General features: G+C 41.9%; 1 protein-coding gene across 1 annotated transcript in view; it reads left to right on the top strand.

The window, feature by feature from the left end:
- The window catches only part of LOC109430278 (uncharacterized), a 334,978-nt gene that overhangs the window by 129,831 nt on the left and 183,554 nt on the right, over positions 1-21,593 (top strand). Inside the window, exon 3 of the mRNA XM_062846168.1 lies at positions 10,505-10,560. The gene's annotated coding sequence lies outside the window, so the exon portion shown is untranslated. The remainder of the gene's footprint in view (positions 1-10,504; positions 10,561-21,593) is intronic.

Raw genomic sequence — 21,593 nt, 5'->3', positions numbered from 1 at the left:
TCGCTTCGCGATCTCGTTCTTTCTGCTGGCGCTTCTTCATCCGGAAGACTGAGTTCTGCATGTTCCGCGCCTGTTTGTAACGTGCCTCATTCGCTCTCGTACGGTGTTGCAGCATTCTCGCCTATGCTGCATTCTTCTCGTTTTTCAACTGTTCACATTTGCCGTCGTACCAGTCGTTTCTGTGATTCGGAGTCGCGAAGCCTAGTGCTGTAGCCGAGGTACTACCTATGGCGGATCGGATGTCCCTCCAGCCATCTTCAAGTGTAGCTGCGCCAAGCTGCTCTTCCGTTGGTAGGGCCACTGCTAACTGCTGCGCGTAGTCTTGAGCCACTTCTACGTTACGCAGCTGCTCGATGTTGAGCCGCGGCGTTCGACTTCGACGCGTGGTGATAACTGTCGAAAGTTTTGAGCGCATGCATACAGCGACTAAGTAGTAACCCGAATCTATATTCGCACTGTGGTATGTGCGGACATTGGTTATATCCGAGAAGAATTTACCGTCGATTAGAACATGGTCAATTTGATTTTCTGTTTGTTGGTCGGGTGATTTCCAGGTGGCTTTGTGGATATCTTTGCGGGGAAAGAAGGTGCTTCGGACTACCATACCACGGGAGGCTGCAAAGTTTACGCATCGCTGGCCGTTATCATTCGATATGGCGTGCAGGCTGTTTCGCCCAATTACCGGTCTGTACATTTCCTCCCTTCCTACCTGCGCGTTCATGTCGCCGACAACGATTTTCACGTCACGCGGCGAGCAACCATCGTATGTTTGCTCTAACTGCGCGTAGAACGCTTCTTTCTCGTCATCGGGTCTCCCTTCGTGTGGTGTTCGGATGGCTCGGACTGCTTTTAAGTGAACTGGTTGTTTGTGTGTAACAGAAGTTGCTAAAAGTTATGCATAATATCTTATTTGCTATATACATTATTAGCATATAGAATGAAATACTCACATAGAGTCTAACCTCACTCTATAATAAGTCCTCCCAACAAAGACAGTTTACTGCATGTATTCTCGTCCTGCAACCTGTAGAGTATTTAATTAATACCAATTCTAGTCACTACTTTAAGTTATACTTAGGGAACGTCCATCAATTACGTCACGCGTTTAGGGGAGAAGGGGATTTAGTAAAGTGTGACAACCTATACAAAAAGTTCAGTATTTAGTAGTGAAATTTCTAGACGATTGGGCTGAGTTGAGTAATTGTGATACAATCTTTGGAGTATTTTGGATAGGCATTTCTTGAAAGTATCTTGCGTATGAATTTTTGGAGAAATTTTCAGAGGAACTACTTGAAGGATTCTCAAGAGCATTTCTGAAGGAATCCCCATAGAAATTTCAAAAAGAAAAATCCTACAGCAATCATTGGAGGTATTTCTGGAGGAGTTTACGATAATATTTTGAAAACGTTGGCAAAAAGTCCTCTAGAATGCTTGTATGAATCGAATTTCTTGAGGTATTTCGGTAGATATCTTGGGAGCAATCCCCGAGAAATCATTGCGGGAATTCCTGGATAAACTTGCAGTAATCCTTTGGAGGAACCTCTAATTGAAATCCTCTACGAATTTCTGAAAAACATTCGGAGGGATCCTTGGAGCGATTATTGAAAAACTGTTAAAGAAATTTCTGCAGATTCGCTTGTATATCCCGTGAAGTTTTTTTTTTATTTTTTTTTTATGTATTTTAACTAAAGCTAATTCTACATTTATCCGTGAAGTAACCCCTAAACATTCTGGGACGAATCTTTTTGTTTAGCCCCGTTGCTTTTAACTATTGTGGTATTCCCCCCTGTTTGATTCCGTATAAGCTCAAGACGACTTGTCATCATTTAAAATAATGTTTGTTCCCTGATTATGAAAATGTTTAAAGGTCTACATTTTATATTGGACTGGAAAATCTTCTGAGACTGAGACTGAGACTGAGCAATCCAGTTTTTTTTTTATCTTTTGAAATCTTTTATGGGCAAACCCTTGGAGGATTTTGGAGGATTTGGTGAGAAACAACAAAGCATAGATGAACTCCTTAATAAAACCTGAAATGAATATCTTAGCATTTTAATGAAATTTTTATCTCAAGCTATTTGGATAATTTATGTAGAAAGTAAAAAGTATAAATGTCATCGCGCGTAGCGTTGTAGTTTTGATGAAGCAATGATAACTTTCCAAACGTCTGGTGCTGACTCAATCCTTGCTTATTGGAGTAGATCACCAAATGTGTTATACACAGTTTTGCCTTGCCATGTTTTTGAGAAGTTGAACAGTAATTAACGAAAATGAAACAGGTTTTAATGCAATTAAGGAAAATTGAGCCTCATTCACTTCTGCTGCAAAAAAAAACCCGACCCGAGGTGGGATGCTCCTTCGATGCTTGCTGCTCGTTATTTCAATTTTAATTTTATTTGTCAAAATAAATTATCTTCATCAAGCTGATAGCCGGGGTGGTTCTAGGCTGTTCCTAATTGAGCCATCTGTTTGCACGAAGGTGTTGGGTGCCAAGTAAGCCACTGTAGCCGAAAGGGGATGTTTAACCGTTAACAGTGTGTCTTTTCACCTTGCTTTTTCAACCTATTTAGAGTATTCAGCGATACCTGCGATACTGCGTCAGACGCCCATCAGAGTGTTAATACCAAACTTAGAGTGTAAAACGGAGAAAATGTCAATCGTCTGGGATACTGAAGCGTACGTAACGATGATTAAATTTAGAGAATAATATTTTCCAGTCTGGTGCATTGCCTTTCGAACGGAAGGTACACATTGCCATTCACCATGATACACACTGGTACAAAGCAAAAGTTTCTGGAATAAATAAATACCTGCTTGAATGAAGTGGATTTCTTGACGATAGATGTGTATGTACTAAGTACATTGTACTTACTGTATTTGTTCGGGACTCATTTTTTTAGTTGAAGCTTGTTCAACTGTTTGAACAGAACGTTGCTTAAATTGTGAACACAACCATGTTAGAAAACTAATTTGAAAGAATGGTTTTTATTATGGTTGTAATGTTAACGGGAACAAGAAGAAGAATGAAATAGTTCACATATTTACATTCAGCGTACTGTTGAGCTACGACCGTAAGAGAAAGAGCCATCATCCTAGGTCATTACCGGGCGAGCACCGCAAGTGCCTCCTCCCTGTGGAATCTACTGCAACGGGCACAACGGAAGTGAAATTGAAAACGATGTTGATGATAACAGCGCGCAACGATATCCATCGTTGCGAATGGAGTAGATACGAGACAACAACAACGGTATTCATGGTTCGAATTCTGTGTACGCACGCCAGCAACATATCGAGGTTGAATGCCTCCGAGCTCCACTGACTGTCCCTACCCGGTCCTAGTCCAGCAACACAGTCTAACGGCGTACCGACGTGGTCCCTATAATTTATCCCCATTCCCATGAGGATCCCGCACTTCTGGATCCGGAAAACCGCAGGTCACTCTGGCTCTTCCTGGTCGGCTTCATGCGTCAAGCGCACCCCTACATCGATGACGACCACAACGACGACGACGACAAGGACAAGGGCCGCGATGGGTGGGACTCGAACTTGTAGGACGAAGAGCAAAGTAAGTGGTCGCGCGAGCATTTTGTTCGTTATCTTCTCATCGTCATTATTATCGCACTTGTAAATGCTGTACGAACCCAGCGAACGTTGCGGTTTACAAAGTGAGAGCTCAGGGCGTCAGTTCATGAGCGTTTCGGGGGGGTCCATTAGATTGAACAGCATTAATCAAATTTATTCGCAATATTAGAATATCAGACGTTTAATCACTCCCTCTTTAAGATATGTTTAAGGAGTCATCGGGTTGCTTCAGTAACTTTAGATCATATAAAGACGGCAATGCCGATATCACTGAATAACTTTTCAACCATCACGCAACAATAATGACAATGTCGCAACCTGAATTTGTTGCGACAATCCACCTAATGGAACCCAAAACGGACAAGAATCGGAACTTGGAATGTATTAGCCCTAGCCCAGCAGGGTAAACTGTCACAACAAGCCAATGAGGCATGCAGTATAAAGCTTGAGATCCTAGGACTGAGCGAAGTCCGTTGGCCGAACTTTGGAGAACACAGATTGGCGTTGGGTCAAATTCTACTATACTCTGGCCTACGAGGTGAACACGCTCCCCGCTACCGTCCCAAGTAACACAATTTGTTATAATACTGTATATAATACATGTTTCATACAAACGTCCATGTTTTGTTTCGAATATGGGAAACGTATTTTCATACACTTATATAACCGAAAAAGCGCAAAAAATGGCGGCTTATAAAACATCTTTGATGTTACTGAAGATGTTTTTCAATACATTCTTATAACATGAAATTAAGTATCGAATATGTTCTCAGCAACATCATAACAACTTGCTTATTGCTGGCACGAAACTAATATTTATCAACCACGCACAGCAAATAAATATGGCATCTATTATAAATGCAGTATTTAGTGATGGCTCAAAATGTTTTTCAGGCATTACATTTCGTTTGTAATTTACCATCTCGATGTTTGAGCACTATGACTTAATTTCATGTGCCGTTCAAAATGTATGGTGAAATAAGCACTTTTCCTCTTCATAAATTCATTCGCTTTCCATCGCATTGGAAATAAAAAGGGAAGTTTTTTGACATCTCTGTGGTTTGTAAGATTTTCAAACAAATTTTCAGACATGCAACATGGTGGCTTCTTGAGAAAGTACCGTCAGAATGATTTGGGATATTATTTTCAATTATGATATTCTTCATGATGTTCTTTTAGACTGAAGAATTTATTTACGTTATCAATAAGGAAATCATATTATTTCATTATATATTTAAACTGTTCTAGATGGATAATTATTGGCAGAAACATCAGTAGATGAACAAACGGCTATATGTAAAAATGGAAGTGTGAAACTTTTTAGCAGGCACTGTAATTGGTCTGGCCTGATATACGGAAGAACTCAAAATTTTAGAACTACGTTCAAATTACGACTATTATACATCTCAATAACATGTTTGTCGAATACCACTTGAATCGAAAGAAATACATTGAATAAACATCAGAGCAACGTATTTTGAACATCTGTTTCCCAATAGCATACGACGATGTCATTTTTGGTTTTGGATGACCTGTTTTGAACATAGGTATAACAATAACAAAGTTGAAGTGCGTTTCCGAGAACGAACACCAATTAATTGTTTTCGTATGTTTCACGGGACCAAAATAGTGTTAAAACTGTGCTGGTAAGTGAGATTTAGCTGCCACGTAAGTACCCCCAGTGATTTTTAGGTGACGGGAGGCCTGCCATGTAAATAAAGTTGAATGGTGGTGCCCATCTTTCGAGCCATGGTGACTGGTCTGCGCCTAGGTTTAGCTTACTTGTAGCGGGGTCAAACTGCAAGGCATAAAATTCAAATTGTCATCGTATTTGGATTGCCTTGTATTTTTAAGTGAAAGAGATGTTTATTAAATAATGATCAAGTCAGTGAGAAGAGATAGCAAACTGATAATGTTGTACATTAACGTATATAGTACGTAAAAACAACGTTTTAATAACATGTTGGAGCTCAAAGGCTCAAAGGTTATAACTACGTGTTGCTGATGTTTTACATATTATCTTCAATTGAAGGAAGACGATAACACAAATATCTTGTGTAACCAACGTTGAGTTTACGTTATTTCAACTTGTAGTGAGGATGATAACATTTTTCAGTAACTTGTTATTGCCAAACACAGTTAAAACATGATTTCAACATAATATCTGTACAAATACGATTATATAACTATACTACAACGTCTTTTTCAAAGTTCATTCTCAAAGATGTTTTCTGTGTTACTTGGGGTGGAGTTGGTTTCCTGCTCAGTGCCTACGCCCACGCTGCTGCGCTCATGAAGTGGGAACCTATTAATTCGAAGATAAGTGTAGCCAGATTCAGAACACGGGTTCGAATCCTTACCATGATCCTGTTGGAAACCCAGGAACTAAAGACACGGTTGCACTCCAGAACCGATTGACTCGACATGTACTTTACCGGGGTTTTGTGTGGTGAAATAAATCAAACTCACAGTCCTGCGTTTATTATATTGTGTTTATTGCTCAACGAGCTAGTAACAATATAAACATTCATGATCAAAACATTACACATCGGCTTAAAGCCTCATCGAATACTTATACACAAATTCATTTACATAAATGTCGAGGACTAACACTACTATAGTAGCCAGGGAGCTGACACTACTTCACTCTAACACTCCTCCTTAAGTGCCCGCACAATGCATACGTTTGCGTGTGCGTGACATTAATTTGACAGATTTCCCATAAGAAAACTGTCAAAAAACGCAAACCTCGACGGAACAGACGCCATGTGCTCCAGACTTTAGTGCAGCCCAGACAACCATACCGCTCATCTCTATGATTTACTCCTCCTGGCTCTAAGCACCATACCTACTGCGTCAAATAATACAAGCCGTCAATCTTCTCACCAACCTCGATGACAGTATCCTCATCCAATATGCAGCAATCGTTCTATCCAAAACGAACACTATAACCTTCATCGGTAATCCGACTGACCGACAGCACATTAGCGGATAATCCAGGAACGAACAGCAACTCCTTAACTTTTATTTCTACTGCAATTCCTTGTAGTCCACGTTCAGTAATCCTGCCTTCTCTTGCTGTTGAACTGGCCATATCAGGTATCAGGTATCATAAGGCCGGCTCCAGAGGCACGTTATCCTCCATTTGGGACATTTGTGCCATCGCCATACATATGAGCCTATTTCATCATTTACAAGGGATGGGAATTAGGAAAGGGAAATGTGATGAAATAGGAAGGGGTGCCCTAGAATGAATGAACGCCTAAGCGCAACGAGAGCTCATAGCCCATACCACAACGGGGTTAATCAGTGCCCTGAAAAGGACACTGTAAAACGCATAAACGTAAAAAGAGCCTATAGCTCATTGGAGGTAGCTTGCGACGTCATGCGACTTTCAATATGACACAGAAAGGCACGTTTCAAAAGCATCCTCAATATTCAAGAAATCACCCAAGCATAGAGCGAGTGCTTTCTTGAAAACGTATACAACTTTGTGTAAAAGAGTCACTGTGGACAATCCAAATTGGGAGACATGTGAGTTCACATGAACAGGCATGTTAGCCAGACGAACATCACAGATGTGATTTTTTTTCATGGTCGTTTATATAATAGGCTCATGCGTGCCTTGCACTTTACGGAGCCGGATTGCTAAATTACAATTACATTGTTTTGTTTAACTATAAAAAAATCACTTGGAGCTTTTTCTGGCTGTTTTCTTTGGACGCAGCATCTCTGTTGAGCCCGAAGCCGCAAACTGTGCCCTCCTCTCACTTGCTTATTCACTGCCTCCTGGACTCTATTGGCGAACTTAGTCATCTCCGCTATTGCCCACTCACGTCTTGATCCTGTTTGTTGCTCTCCTGTTGACTGTTCTGGCAAATCCTGCCTTGCATCGCAATGATCCACGAAATTGCAAAGTATTGCAGGGAATATCCATCGTGATGATGATTGTTTGCTAATTTGCACTGGTTCGATCGAGCCGACGAACAAAAGCACTGCGCAACAAAAGGCAATAAAACCGACGTCCTTCGTTCTACACTGCACGCTCGGCAAATATTCCGCGATGAGTCTGATGCGTCCGATTCAGGCAGAAGCAGAAAAACAACTGTCAGATGTGATAATCGACAATGCGTTTCAAGCATTTCAGAAAGAACGAGGTAACCAGATAAATCTGGAACTTATTCCTTCTTTTTACAAATCGCGCGCCCTTTCGGGATAAAACTATAGAGTAATTTGACGCCATGAAAATACCCAGTAGAAAACTACAAGAGTTCAAAACATGTTTGAAAAACTCAAATCCCTCTGGAGAAAAATAGGACAAAGCCTTATTTGCTCCAGGAGATTTGAAGTAAGCATAGCTTTTTAGTGCCCACTTAATCGATTTAATAGCTACAATCCTCGGGGTAGAAGCAAAGATTCGTAGCTATACAAAAGACTGGTTTATCCGAAGACATTAGAACTTGAACAGGTCCGAGTTCCATTCAGGAATACCTCTTGCGGTCCGCATAGATCGCAGAGGACAAGCTTCTTTCAAAGCAGGAGCTATGGTATACCACAATGAAGGGCGTTGTAATAACAAAACCTCAATGAAACTCTCTTGGAGTAGCATTGGAAGCGAGTTATCAATAAAATGTGATCGCAACCAATTAGGTTCCCTAGTTTGTTGAGCAGGGACGCCTGAATACGCAAAGTTTGCAAAGGAACACTCAAAAGTGCAAAGAAGGTCAAATTTGAGACTTAAGAAGGGCAATTGATTATCTCGGAGAAACGCAAGGTCCACTGCACCATTGCTCCGGTTAGCTCCAACTCTCCACAGGCTCCGTTTGTGGTTAGGTTTTCATTAGACCCCTCTAACCATTCATTCATTGGCACGGTAAGCATAAAGCCGCATAACACCATGAATTAGGGGTCACCTGTTTAGTGGATTCTTACCACTGGATCAGGCGATCCGTAGTGTTATTCTTAGCCAATTGAGACAACCGCTACCGACACTACACAGCTATCTAGACGTGTTTATTGCTCTTCTTTTTTTCTGGCCAACTAGCACCGCTCGGTGCTAGTTGTGTTTTACGTCGGCTGGCACTAGGAGCTAAGCCTTAAATTCCGACGCCCAGGGAGACAGCCGCCAAAAGAGCGTGGGTGGACTCCCTAGCCGACGAAGGCGAGAAAGCCGCAAACACCGGCGACATCCGTCTCCTTTACGATGTCTCACGTCACCTTAGTGGGACCAAGATGAATGCTACGATGCCCGTAAAAGACACGTCTGGACAGCTATTGGCCGACCCAGCTGAGCAGTTGAAACGCTGGTTCGAGAACTTTGGAACCCTTTTTCAAGTGTCGGCCACGCAATCAACACCTCAGCATGAGGTGCAGGAGATAAAAACATTCATCCGTAGCATGAAATCGATCAGGGCCCCAGGGGTCGATTTCATATCAGCTGAGATGCTCAAAGCTGACCCCGTAGTATCCGCACAACTACTGCATTAATGATTCTGCAACATATGGCAAACCGCGATATTGTCGTCCGACTGAATGCAAGGCGTCTTATTAAAGGTACCAAAAAGGGTGACTGTATGCGATAATTGACGGGGCATCATGTTATTGTGTATTGTTCTCAAAGTCCTCTGCAAAGTGATCCTTAACCGGATTCAGGAGTAGATTTACGCAACTTTCCGACGGCAGCAAGCAGGATTCCGTGCCGGACGATCCTGTGTGGATCATATTGTCACGCTCCGTATCATTCTGGAGCAAATAAATGAATTCCAAGAGTCTCTCTACCTGGTGTTCATTGATTACGAAAAAACTTTCGATCGTCTCAACCACGAAAACATGTGGGAAGCCCTCAGGTGGAAGGGTGTCCCTGAGAAAATAATCGGCCTCATTGAAGCACAGCACAGGGCATTTTCGTGCAGAGTATTGCAAAACGGCGTTTTATCCGATGCCATCTGGGTCGTTACTGGAGTGAGGCAAGGATGTATACTATCACCGCTACTGTTCCTCATCATAATCAACGAGACCCTGGTAGGTGCGATTGACCGTGAATCAAACCGTGGATTGCTGTGGCAGCTCATTACTATTTGCTGATTGACGTTGCTCTCGTAGCTCAACGGCGCTCTGATATGCAGAGCAAGCTCGATGATCTTGTCGATCGATCCTCGACGGCAGGTCTTACTATCAACGTCAACAAGATCAAATCGTTTGATGTAAACACGGTCAACCCTTCCAGCTTTACGGTAGCTGGGCAATCAGTGGAGAATGTTGAAAGCTTCCAATATCTTGGTAGCCAAATTGCAGCCGATGGTGGCATCAAGATCGACATAGGTGCACGGGTCAAGAAGGCGAGGGCTGCCTTTGCGAGTTCATGAAATGTATGAAAAAAAAAACAATCAGATTAGTCGACGCACCAAAATCCGAATTTTTATATCGCACGTGAAATCTGTGCTGTTGCACGCTAGTGAAACTTGGTGTGTATTAGTGGACAACACTAAATGGCTGCAATTCTTCATCAATAGATGCCTACGATATATAATTCGTGCATGGTGATTGGTGGCCTTACAATTGGATTTCTCAACGTGAAGTATTTCTTGATACAACATAAAAGTTTGTTTTATGATATTCACTAGGGCTTGGATTGAAAATTCGGTTTTAATATTTTTTCGGGTTGTTAGTTTTTGGTAGAGAACACAAGGAATTTTTGTATTTTGCGATATAATAGAATTTAAGCTGCATACCTCTTCTTGAGTGCGCCTATCATTGCGGACTGACAACACCTACGTTGAACCCGGCGTAATGAATCATTAATTCGGTATGAACTGACAGCGGCTGTCGGCTGCACTCCTTTCGTTTGCTCGATCTTGTTCTACAAGCTTGTGAATTTCGAAATTACTGATGACCATTCTTCTCTCTTTTGTTCCATTTTCAGGCCATGTAAACGAACTCCCCGTTGGTGTTTTCCAAAGAAACTGCTCTCCTACAAAGGTAATTGCTTATTTTCTGGTCCATCCGGCTCATGATCCCATTATCATCGAGAAAAAAATTTTCCACTTCCAATTTGGCAACATGGAAAAGTCCCGCTTTCATCTTCCGTAATCCTATCAAGGGGCCGGTACAGGATTTGCGCCAACAAAAGCTAGAAATACGATGAAACGCTCAACAAACCACATCAAGCTAAAGATGAGTGATGGTCGGAATCGTTGCTCCCTAACAGGACCAGACAAAAATTGATATCTCTATCAGATTTATCGATCTGTGACTTCATCCTGGGGTTCGCATCAATCGAACCAATCATCCAAATAGGCTTACCTCCCACGCCGCCGTACCGATCCAATAGGACCGTTCGACGATAAGTTGGTTTTCTTGGTAGGGTCACGGGTCTTCCGCCGAAGAGATGGATGGGGCAGGTCTGGGAAAATAAATCTTCGCTCCACGGCTGCGCTGGGAAGGTACATATCGTAATACCGCGAAACGTGCAAACGGAAACGTGACTGATTGTGATTGATGATAACAACCGGCCTGGTGCTACAATCTGTGTGGGACAGGCAGGGCTTGTGCCTGTCAGTCAGTCAATATTTAGTTGAAGATGACTGGAACATGACTTCACGGCAAAAAAGCACCGTTCAGATAACTTAGCAATTCAAATTTGGCGAATGGTGTTTTAAGTTGACAATTTACACATCAGGTTTCAAGTATGTTCAACTTAGGATCACATAAATAAACTTAAAGCTGGTAGATAATCTTCTGATAGGGCTTTAAGCTTAAAAATAGTGCAAAGAAAACTAGTGCTATATTTAAACTTTATCATAAGTTCCCCTCCTGAAACTCCCTTGAAAGTTCTCTGAAACTTCACATGACCCTCTTTAAATTTCCTATTCAATTCACTTACCCTAATTAAACATCTTTACAACCTTGTATTCCATTTGGGTAATAATCTGAATCCATTTAGGTAATAAATCCATTTAGGTAAAAATTCTTTTTAGGTAGTCCTGACTCATTACCTAAATGGAGGTTTTTTGTGTAACCGTTTTTACCTGAATTTCACAGAAACAATATCTGGGAAGAAATTTTTAATGGAATGTTCTCCATATTTGTATTTGGACTACAATTAACACAATTAATGAATGATTTATAAAATATTCTGAACCACTTTGCGACTAACTTCCAGGGAATATTATTCCGTAGGCCACTCTCCATCAAATTGTAAAAAATGCTCTGAGCTATCAGAGTTGAGCAATTTTATTTCACTTAATTGATAGATTACAATTACACTCAGAACCAACTCAAAACTCTTACCGCTAAACCTTTTATTACCTAAACCTATCGACTCAGCAAAACGGTCCCGGCCAAAGTCTGCGTCGATATCTTCCGATCCGTCGTCGTCCACGTTGGTTGGGTATGCGTTGCCAACTCGATTGGATAATTGGCTAGGCTAGGTCATCACTTCCACGTTGCATCGATCGATGGGCCGATCGATGGTGTCTTTTGATTGGCTGGCATGTGGGCAAGTCTGTTCCTAACGTGTAGCGAGCCACTTGGGCAGTGGCCGGTATTTTGGGCACTCTTCGATATAACTCAGTCAATTCCAAACCAATTGACTTGGAATTTTGTACACGATTAGATGCTATACGTATCTCATCGCGTTCCAAAATTTGTGACAATTGGTTCAAAATTGGCTGAGTTTTAGCGGAAAAGTGCCCAAAATAGGACCCCTGCCGAGATGGTTCCACTTCCCTATCCCATCTGCCCCAGGAGATTTGAAAGGAGCAAAGCTATTTAATGCCCACTCAATCGATTCTTTAGTTACAAAACTCCGAGCCAAAGCCAGAGAGTCATAACTGCAAGAAAAGACATCAGGTTCATCCGAGGATGTAACATCCACACATCCGGGGAATCCGAAGCAACACGACTTGTTTCAAAGCCAGTGACAGAAACCTTAGTGCAATTTATTCACTGTCCATATTATAGACGACAGAACACAATTGCTCCTTCTTTGCAACCCAAAAAGCACAGATTCTGAATCGTTATGCAACTTGAATGAGAGGGAATGAAAAAAATTGTCCAGACTCGAACCATGAACATCAGGAGTATAAGCTACTCATCTTAGGCAGCATCCATTTATTACATAACGCAAAAATCGGCATTTTTCGACCCCCTCTCCCCCCTCCGTAACGCTTTTTTGTATGAAACTCCAAATTTTTTTGTAAGGACCGTAACGCTCGAAGATACTCCTCCCTCCCCCTAGGGGTCGTACACAAATTACGTCACGCCATTAGGGGGGAGGGGGGGGGGGGGGTTTGCGAAACGTGACAACCCATACAAAAAAATGAGGTCCCATACAAAAAGTGTGACATAGTGGGGAGGGGGGGGGGGGGTAGAAAACGGTCGAATTTTGCGTGACATAATTTGTGTATCACCCCCTAGAGCGTTACGTAATTTGTGGATGGCGCCTTACAGACTACACCAAACGCTCTGTGCGAGACTTGTTGCTCAACACACCATAAAAGCTACTGAAGTTATTTCAGGCCAAACATGTCTAACGGTCTAATCTGCAGAAGAGAGGCTCTCTTTGATTTCCCTCTCTTTCGTTAATATCTCAGCTGTTTCTTTGTATTATGATTGTCTCCTTGCATTGAACGATGGTCAAAACAATCGTCTTTTGATTTATACTGCAAAAATAGTTGAAAAGTGTGCCATTACATTGCAATAATTGAAAGAGAAATTGAACAAAGAAAGCCTCTCAAATGCAGATAGGACCTATTGAAATGTTTGGCCTGACTTGTTATTTGAGAGAGTCATGACACTCACATGAGCCATATCCAAGTCAAGATGATTGTAGCAGAACAAGGGTGACCGGGTGACATTGATGGGATTCTGTCTGGTGTTAGCGACTGTAGAGAGAGCGAATCAGATGTGATGCAAGTTTGGTGTTTATCAGCTTTTTTGTGACTTGTACGCTGATGCAAAGTTTGTGAAGCAACATTCACATGTTCAAAAAAGAAGTAACGATGATCAGATAAAGATTCTTCATGCTAGTGACTAATTCTGTTAGAGAAAAGCGTTATGTCTAACACTCCTTCTCTAGCAGATACCATGAAAGTTGAGCGGTTGCTTACGTTAAGTAATCCAAAATCTGTACTACTTAAGTATTCCATCAAACTGAAGCCTCTCAAATTTATGTCTGAGCTGCCCCAGATGATATGGTGAGCATTGGTATCACTGCCAAGAATTAGCAGAAGGCCTTTTGAAGCACAGTATGTGTTCGGCAATGAACACAAGAAATTGAGCAAAGGCACTGGACTGTATGACACGGCAGTAGAAAACGGTTGGGTTTCAGATAGGGAGGAAAATTCACTGGATCACTTTCACACCTTCACCACTTTATTCTCTAACTGCTATTTACATTTTACATTTATCACTTTACACTTCGCGTTGTCCAAGCCACGCGAACGCTTGTAGCTTCAAATTCAAACTGACTTGCAACCGTGAATGGGTCGCGCTTATATACCCACGCGACGTGTGTGGAACGAACCATCATCACCACGCTGGCTACAGCGCGACGAGATTGGATGATAATGATGATGGTCACAGCAGCGGCGTTCGCTGCTGCTCTCACGGCTGGTTCTCACGACACTCACTCTCTCGCTGCTGGTCGCTGGGGTTCCATCGGGTCGGGTGAGTGTATGTTTATTGTGTCGGTGGCCGATGTTGACTCGGATGCGTTGGCTGTCAGTGCCCGCCAGCATAGGCGAAACTACTGGGGGTACCGGAAGTGCCAGGCACCCCCTAGAATTTGAATGCATTACTATGAAATATGGCATGATGCATGATGAATGGATGAACTAATGAATATTTGTTTGTAGGGCACCCCCTGGCAAAAATTCGTAGTTTCGCCAATGCCTAGTGCCCGCGCAACCCTGCATGCTGCTGCCCTTCTTGGGAGCGCATGTGCGCGAACAGTATGCGATGACTTGCTTGAAAGCATCCGTAGGGGATGGTTTATCATGCGGTAAATTATCTGAACAATAAACGTATTTGATGTTGGGGTTCCCAACAGATACAACGGTTGTAGTAGCACATACATTTCTAGTGGCTAGTTCATAGATGACGATTGCGTTGTTGACAAGCCCACATGCTCGAGGCATAACACGCGAGTTTTCCGTTTCATATCTACTGAAAGTATTAATCACCGGATTCACAAGGTTTCCTAGATAGAAATTCCCCTTACGAAAGTAAGGTTCTTGGACTAACGCCACTTGGGCTGTACCATGTTGCATAAGTCTGCAAGGATTGATCGTTGCTGTTCTTTTATGCTGAAGATTGATCTGAGCTATCCTAACCGTAGTCACTACCCTAACTAGCCCAGATTAAACTCTAAAAAATCCAGCACAAAAAAGAACAGCTACAATAAAACCAGATCGGTATCGATGTGAATACATCATAAGAGAGGATGTACAGAATACACTGTGCAAATTCCATAATGTGGAACCATAATGGTGACATTTTAAGCTAATCAATGACATTTTCATAAATCCCGCCCTTATTCAGCCTCAAGTATGACATTAAAGAAGGGCAGCTGATTGTCTCGGAGAAACACAAGGTCCACCGCGCTATTGCTCGGGTTAGTGCCGTAAGGGCAAAATACTGTGGAGGGTGCCCTGGTACTCCACAGGCTCCGTTTGCGATTAGATTTTTACAAGACCCCCTAACCATTCATTCCTAGGAAGCATAAAGCCGCATAACACCTTGAATTAGGGGTCACCTGATTAGTGGACTCGTACCACTGGAACAGGCGGTCCGTAGTTCTATTCTTAGTCAGTTGAACTAACCGCTACACAGCTATTTAGGCTGATCGGAAAAAGAAGTTAACCCTCGAGCAATCGCGTCTTTGACTACCTACAGCGACGCCGCGTTCACGCAGTGTATCACAAGCGTGCATTTTTCATGTTGCGTGTGCTCAGTACACGACGCGACCGCTCCCGGGTTAATATTGGTGATCAACTTCATACGGGCCCCAAAAGTCATGGCACTACCTAAGGAATACTATTTGTACAAAAATAACGAAAAGATAAACGAATGTCATTAATATGTTAGCTTAGTTCCTATACTTTAACAGGAAAAATATAGAAACGGAGCCAAAACTACTTGTAGTATTATTGCAGACTACATCCCAAATTGGACTATCACACTTTTTTTGGTACGCCTAAAAAGTGTGATAAAAGTGCACATTTGCCTCGGATCGTCTCGACGTCTTCGGTGCACTTATTCCTACATTTACAAGGAATAAGTGCACCGAAGACCTCAACTCGATCCGACGTGTCCCTGCGCTGTAATCACACTTTGAAGGTGTGTGCACACTATTGTGTCAGTCCAATTTGGGGTGCAGTCAGCAATAATTACAGCGTGTGCCAATAATGATAGGAACCCTGTACCAGTTATGGATACATTTTTTAACTTCGGTTCCTTTTCGCACTATTTGCATGCATTCCTTATGGGATTGGCCAGAACTGGTACACTTTTTCGAAAGAGGGTGCAAAGAAGCCGAAATTTCAAGGAAAATGATTTATTTGTACCATAATTTAAGCAAAATGTGGAGTTTAAATAAGTGCAATCATCTTTTTTGAACGTGGAAAAAAATTTTCTTGTTGATTTACATCGTTAAAGGGTGAAAATCAACTATGTCGAATAATTGGTACTACAGCCATAATTGGAACACTTATCCAATAATAAGTATAATAAATTTTGAAAATATGTCTTCTTCTACTTTCTGGCTCGACGTTCCAGCTGGAACTTGGCCTGCCTCACTTAACTTAGTGTTCTTTGAGCACTTCCACAGTTATAATTTGAAGGACTTTCTTTGCCTGCCATTGCATGAATTTGTATATTGTGAGGCAAGTACTATGATACACTATGCCCAAGGCGTCGAGAATTAATTGATTGATTTGTCTTTATTTCTGAGGCTTTCAGCCCTTGGCAGGAGTCGAGAAAATTTTCCCGACCGGAACGGGAATCGAACCCGCCATCTACGGAATGGCGATCCAAAGCCTCACCACTAGGCTAACTGGAGACCTCCAAATATACAATTCACTTATCATGAAAACATACAAACAAAGTTCGCACCGGTGTTTATTATTCGATCTTTCCTATGGCCCCTCTGCAATTTCTGAGTAATGGGTAGTGTTATTTTATGATCATGATAATCTACTTTGATGAGTATTGAAACTTCATTGCTGATAATGTGAAATTGAATGAAACATCTTTTGCCATCGATCGATTGGCATCGTACAACTAAACCGAACTGTATCAAGCCACTTGTCAGTTGTCGTAAACCAATCAATGTCTAAATCATGACTCGAATCTATCCAAACTACCCCTGAATCCCCGTCCAGATTCCATAGGCAACGATAGCATTCATCCCCAGTCAGTGCTTCTACAATATGCAGGAAATGGAAAATATAATTCCTTCTCCGGTCCATGACCAACGGGGCGTTACTGAATGGTTTGCGGCTGTTTCGACTGAGGATGAGGACGACGGCGACGACGACGACGACTGGCCGGAGCAACTTTGTGTGCTGAGGATGTCAATGTAAATATGTTGGCTCTTCTGACCCTACCGGCGCACCGCTGCTGACGTCCTTGCCTTCCCTTGATGGCTGGGGTCAATTCAGTGCTGCGCTTCGGTGACCCCGCCGTAACCGTCGTCCGTGGTCAATGATGGAAATAATTTCCTCGACCGAAAAGGTTTTACCGGATATTTTCCATTAACAACAGGAGATAGCTTTTCTGCTTCCATGTGTTCGCTTCGGTGCTGATGCCTGGTTCGATTCGCTCGAGTGTGGGATACTATATGCGTGTGTGGTCCAGGTGCTGCTGCCTCAATGATTGCGGGTGACGTAAATTCGACAATAGCTTCCAACTTGGTCAATGGGTAGAAATTTCACGCATTTTCAACGCAAAATTTGCTCACTGAGCAGCTGCTTCAGTTCGGCTATTAGCTACCCGATTTCGAAGAGAAATTATGATGAGGTGCGTTTATTCCTAGCATAACCATGACATATATGAAGCATTGCCACACAAAATAAATTGCCATTTTTGACTCGATATTTTTCAAATTGAATGAAATTTCGTTCATCCGAACAAACATTTGTACACTGGAAACAAATGTTGAACGCATCTTTAAGCTAGCGCATCCTAATGAAGACCCCTTATCGCTAATTGTTGGACGGTTCACTCACTCAGTCGAAATTTTGAAATATCTGTTACAAGTATGTTAAATTTTCATTTTCAAGTTTCCTGGGAGTTCTATAAGGACTTCAGAGAGGTTCAAGGGGATTACTTGGGGCTTCTAAGGGGATTTCAGGGCGTATCAAGGCTTTTCAAGGGGTTTCAGGAAGCTTTCGAAGCGGTTTCCGGGAGATCCAGGGGGCATTTAGATGGCTTTCAGAGGTTTTCAGAGGGGATTCAAGGCGTTCCAGGGTTTAAGGTGATATCAAGGAGTATACCCCCTGAAACGCCACAACAATCCCCTGAAATGATAAAATCTCCCTAAGCCGACTGAATCCCCTGGAGCGCCCCTGATCAATAGAGCACCCCTGGAAAGCAGCTGAAACCTCCCAGAACTCCCCGGAAGGGTTTCCGCCACTGAAACCAATAAAAAAAAACCCTGAAACGTTCTTGGGACCCCCACGAGGCTCTGCGAAACGCCACTGCCCTCCTTGGAAACTGTTTTATTTCTTTTAATTCGTGAATTTTAAATGTAAATTCTTTACGCCCCTGGAAACTCTTAAAATCTCCCGGAACACTACTGAAACGCCCTTGAAACTCCCTGAAAACCAATGGAACCTAAAATCCCATGGAACGCCCATAAAACCTCCTATAACCGCCCAGCAAGACTCTTGAAACCCTCTGGAGCGCCTTTTAAAAACCCCATGGAACGCCCATGAAATCCAATGGATCGTACCTTAGTACGCTTCTGAAACCCCTGAAATCCCATGGAATTCTCTGAAATGTCGTTGAAACCTCCTGAGGCCCCCAAATCATCCCTGGAACCCCCCGTAACTCCCCCAAAACCTCATAGAATGTCCCTAAAATTCCCTGAAAATCATTGGACCGCTCATGTAACACTCTGAAACGTCCCTAAGACTTCATTAAACCTCGTGAATCCTCCTGACACACTCCTAGAACGCCACTGAAATCTTGTGAAACACCACGGAATAACCATGAAACTCCACGGAACCCCTTCAAGATCCCTGAAACCCCCTTGAAGACCCCTGGAACGCTTCTGGGCTGAAGACTCCTAAACCACTTAGAACAGCGGTGCTCAGGCTGGAGGATGCGGGCCAAATTTGCAATTCGGGATCGACCTGCGGGCCGCATAAAACATCGATGCACAAAAACAACAAAAAGAACAATTCTAAAGCATATTTATTGAAAATTTGAACTATTCAGAACTTGTGTAAGGGTCAAACTTTATAATCTATTGCCCTTCGTGGAGTTCAATTTAGATTCATAAGTTTGGTTGAGAAAAACGGTTGAGCTTCAAATTTAAATTCAATCAAACAATTTAGAAGTTGCCCCTAGAATTGCCTTGAAGCCACTGTCAAGCAGCATTTACAAGAATTTCTTTTAAATCGCTCCAAAAAGGTTATCTGGATTTTCTCCTGAAATTTCTTGTGGAGTTCCTCCAGAAGGTTTTCGAGAAATTTCTTGAAGTTTCTTTTAGTTTTTCTTGAATTCTCTGGGAACAAGAACTCCTCTAAGATTTGCCTTTGGAACTGCCCTGAAGTTACTTCAGGAATTCCTCATTAATCGTTTCCAAGAATTTCTTCTAGAAAAGCTTCCGATTTTTTTTCCGAAAATTTTCCAGGAGTTTCTTGAAGATTTTAGTAAATTCTTTCCATAAGTCTCTTCTAAAGTTGATGAAATACTTCATCATTAAATTTCTTCAAAAATTAGATTTTTAAAAATTGTTTCCGGAAGTTTCTTCAACATTATCTTCTAAAGTTGCTGCATAAGTTGCTTCAAATTTCCCTCAGGCGTTCTAGGCATCTTTTGTGTCTTGATGCAGTTGATCCTGGAATCTTGTTTGTAGTTACTCCTGAAAATTCTCTTTTTGTTGCTCGAGAAATTTATTCTAAAGTTGTTTATGAAATTTTTGTTAGAAATTTCGCTTAAAGTTGCTTAAAATTTTTCTCCAATGATGTTTCCTGGAGTTTCTCTAAAAATGTATCCAAAAGTTTCTCCAAAAGGGCACAGGAGACGCTTTATAAATCTCGCCTGAGATTTTTTTTCTTTAAGTTCGTTCAGGAGTTTCGCTTGGACAATTCAAATTGGATTCGTAAGTTTTGTTTCGAAAAATGTGTGAGTCTTAAAATAGAAATTTAACAAACAGTGAAAATTTAACAATATTTGCAACAAAGTTGAGATTTGTTGGAAATTTTGTCAAAAACTTCGTGCTTTGTTTTTTTATGTTCTTCGGAAATGCGAAATGTGATATATTTGCTCAGCGTTGCATTGACTGCGCCAAAAAACTGCAACTAATTTTTAAATGATTCAAGATTACATTTTTAACAAACTTTCATTTGATTCGTTCCACTTATAAATAACTATAAGCTGGCTTCGTGACTTAGCTGAAATGCCGAAATATTTCGGAGTTGGGATTTCGAATCTTACCAGAACGGATTGTTCTTTTTGTTTATTTAACACTGTGAAAATTGATCAGCAATTTTTATTCGTTCGATTTCTAAATAAATTTAACGAGTTATTTCAAATAATCGTACAAAAATTTCAATTCGTCTTAAAGTACTTCGCGGCCGCATCTTAAGGCACGGAGGGCCGCAGGATGAGCACTTAGAACATCCCTAAAACCCCTGATGAACCCGTGGAATGCTTCTATAACCTCTTGAAATCTCACGAAACCCCCTGGAACAACTCTGGAGCACCCCTGGGGCCCCTTGAACCCACCTGGAACACCCCTGGAATGCCTCCAACATCTCCTGAAACCGCATGAAACTCTAATGAAACCCCAAGAAGCCCCGGTTTGCACTCGGTCCGATTTTTGTGTTGTACTGCGGTACGTACACAAGTCTTGTACTTGTGTACTCTTTGGCACGGAGTACGGTAGCAAACACGAGTACTCCGATGTTTGTGAATTATAAAACTCAGGGATGGAAAACCCTCGACCATGAATGAGGTATTAAGAAGCCGTGCATAAGAGGTAAAATAGGGGTCTCCAGTTAGCCTAAGGGGTTAGAAATCAGGTATTTCAATCTATATAAATAAAAATGGAATGGTGTTCGTATGTCACGAATAGGCTCGGGGACGGGCCAACAGATCTACACCATTGTTTCAGTGTTTCATTCGTGCAGGGCTCCGACGTGTTCGTACGAAAAAATAATTGGGAAAATCGACCGGGAACACAACGAAAACGAGAAAGTTTGAAATTCCATTTTGCGGGGCATTTTTATACAAAGCTGCATGTCAAAAAATATAGTAGGCAGGCAAGACGACGTTTGCCGGGCGGGCCAGCTAGTATCTAAATAATAATCAGCGATTTTTTTTTCCATAATTCAATAATACCTCATACAGTCCTCAATACAAAACCAATAACTCGTTGTCGGTGACTTAATACCTACGCAATACAAAAATAAGCCATTTTGAGTACCAGACTAACTAACCAGGGGTCTCCAGTTAGCCTAGTGGTTAAGGTTGAAGGATTCGTCATTGACATTATCGTCATCATTGAAAATACGAAAACAGTTTTCTCGTTCAAAGCTGAAAGTTCCTCAGTGAAAATGTATTCACTGTATTGTGGATGCAGAATGGAGTACAGTGAATACATTTTCATGTTTTGAGCGAGAAAACTGCTTTTGAATTTTCAATGATGGCGATTATGAATATGAGGGCCCATATAGCCGAGGCGGTAAACGCACGGGTATTCAGCATGACCATGCTGAGGGTGACGGGTTCGATTCCCGGTCGGTCCAGGATCTTTTCGTAAAGGAAATTTCCTTGACTTC

The sequence above is a fragment of the Aedes albopictus genome, chromosome 1 (assembly GCF_035046485.1).
Source record: "Aedes albopictus strain Foshan chromosome 1, AalbF5, whole genome shotgun sequence".
In the NCBI taxonomy this organism is placed as follows: Eukaryota; Metazoa; Arthropoda; class Insecta; order Diptera; family Culicidae; genus Aedes; species Aedes albopictus.
Note: the sequence above shows the minus strand (reverse complement) of the source record. Positions and strands in the feature narration are given on the sequence as shown.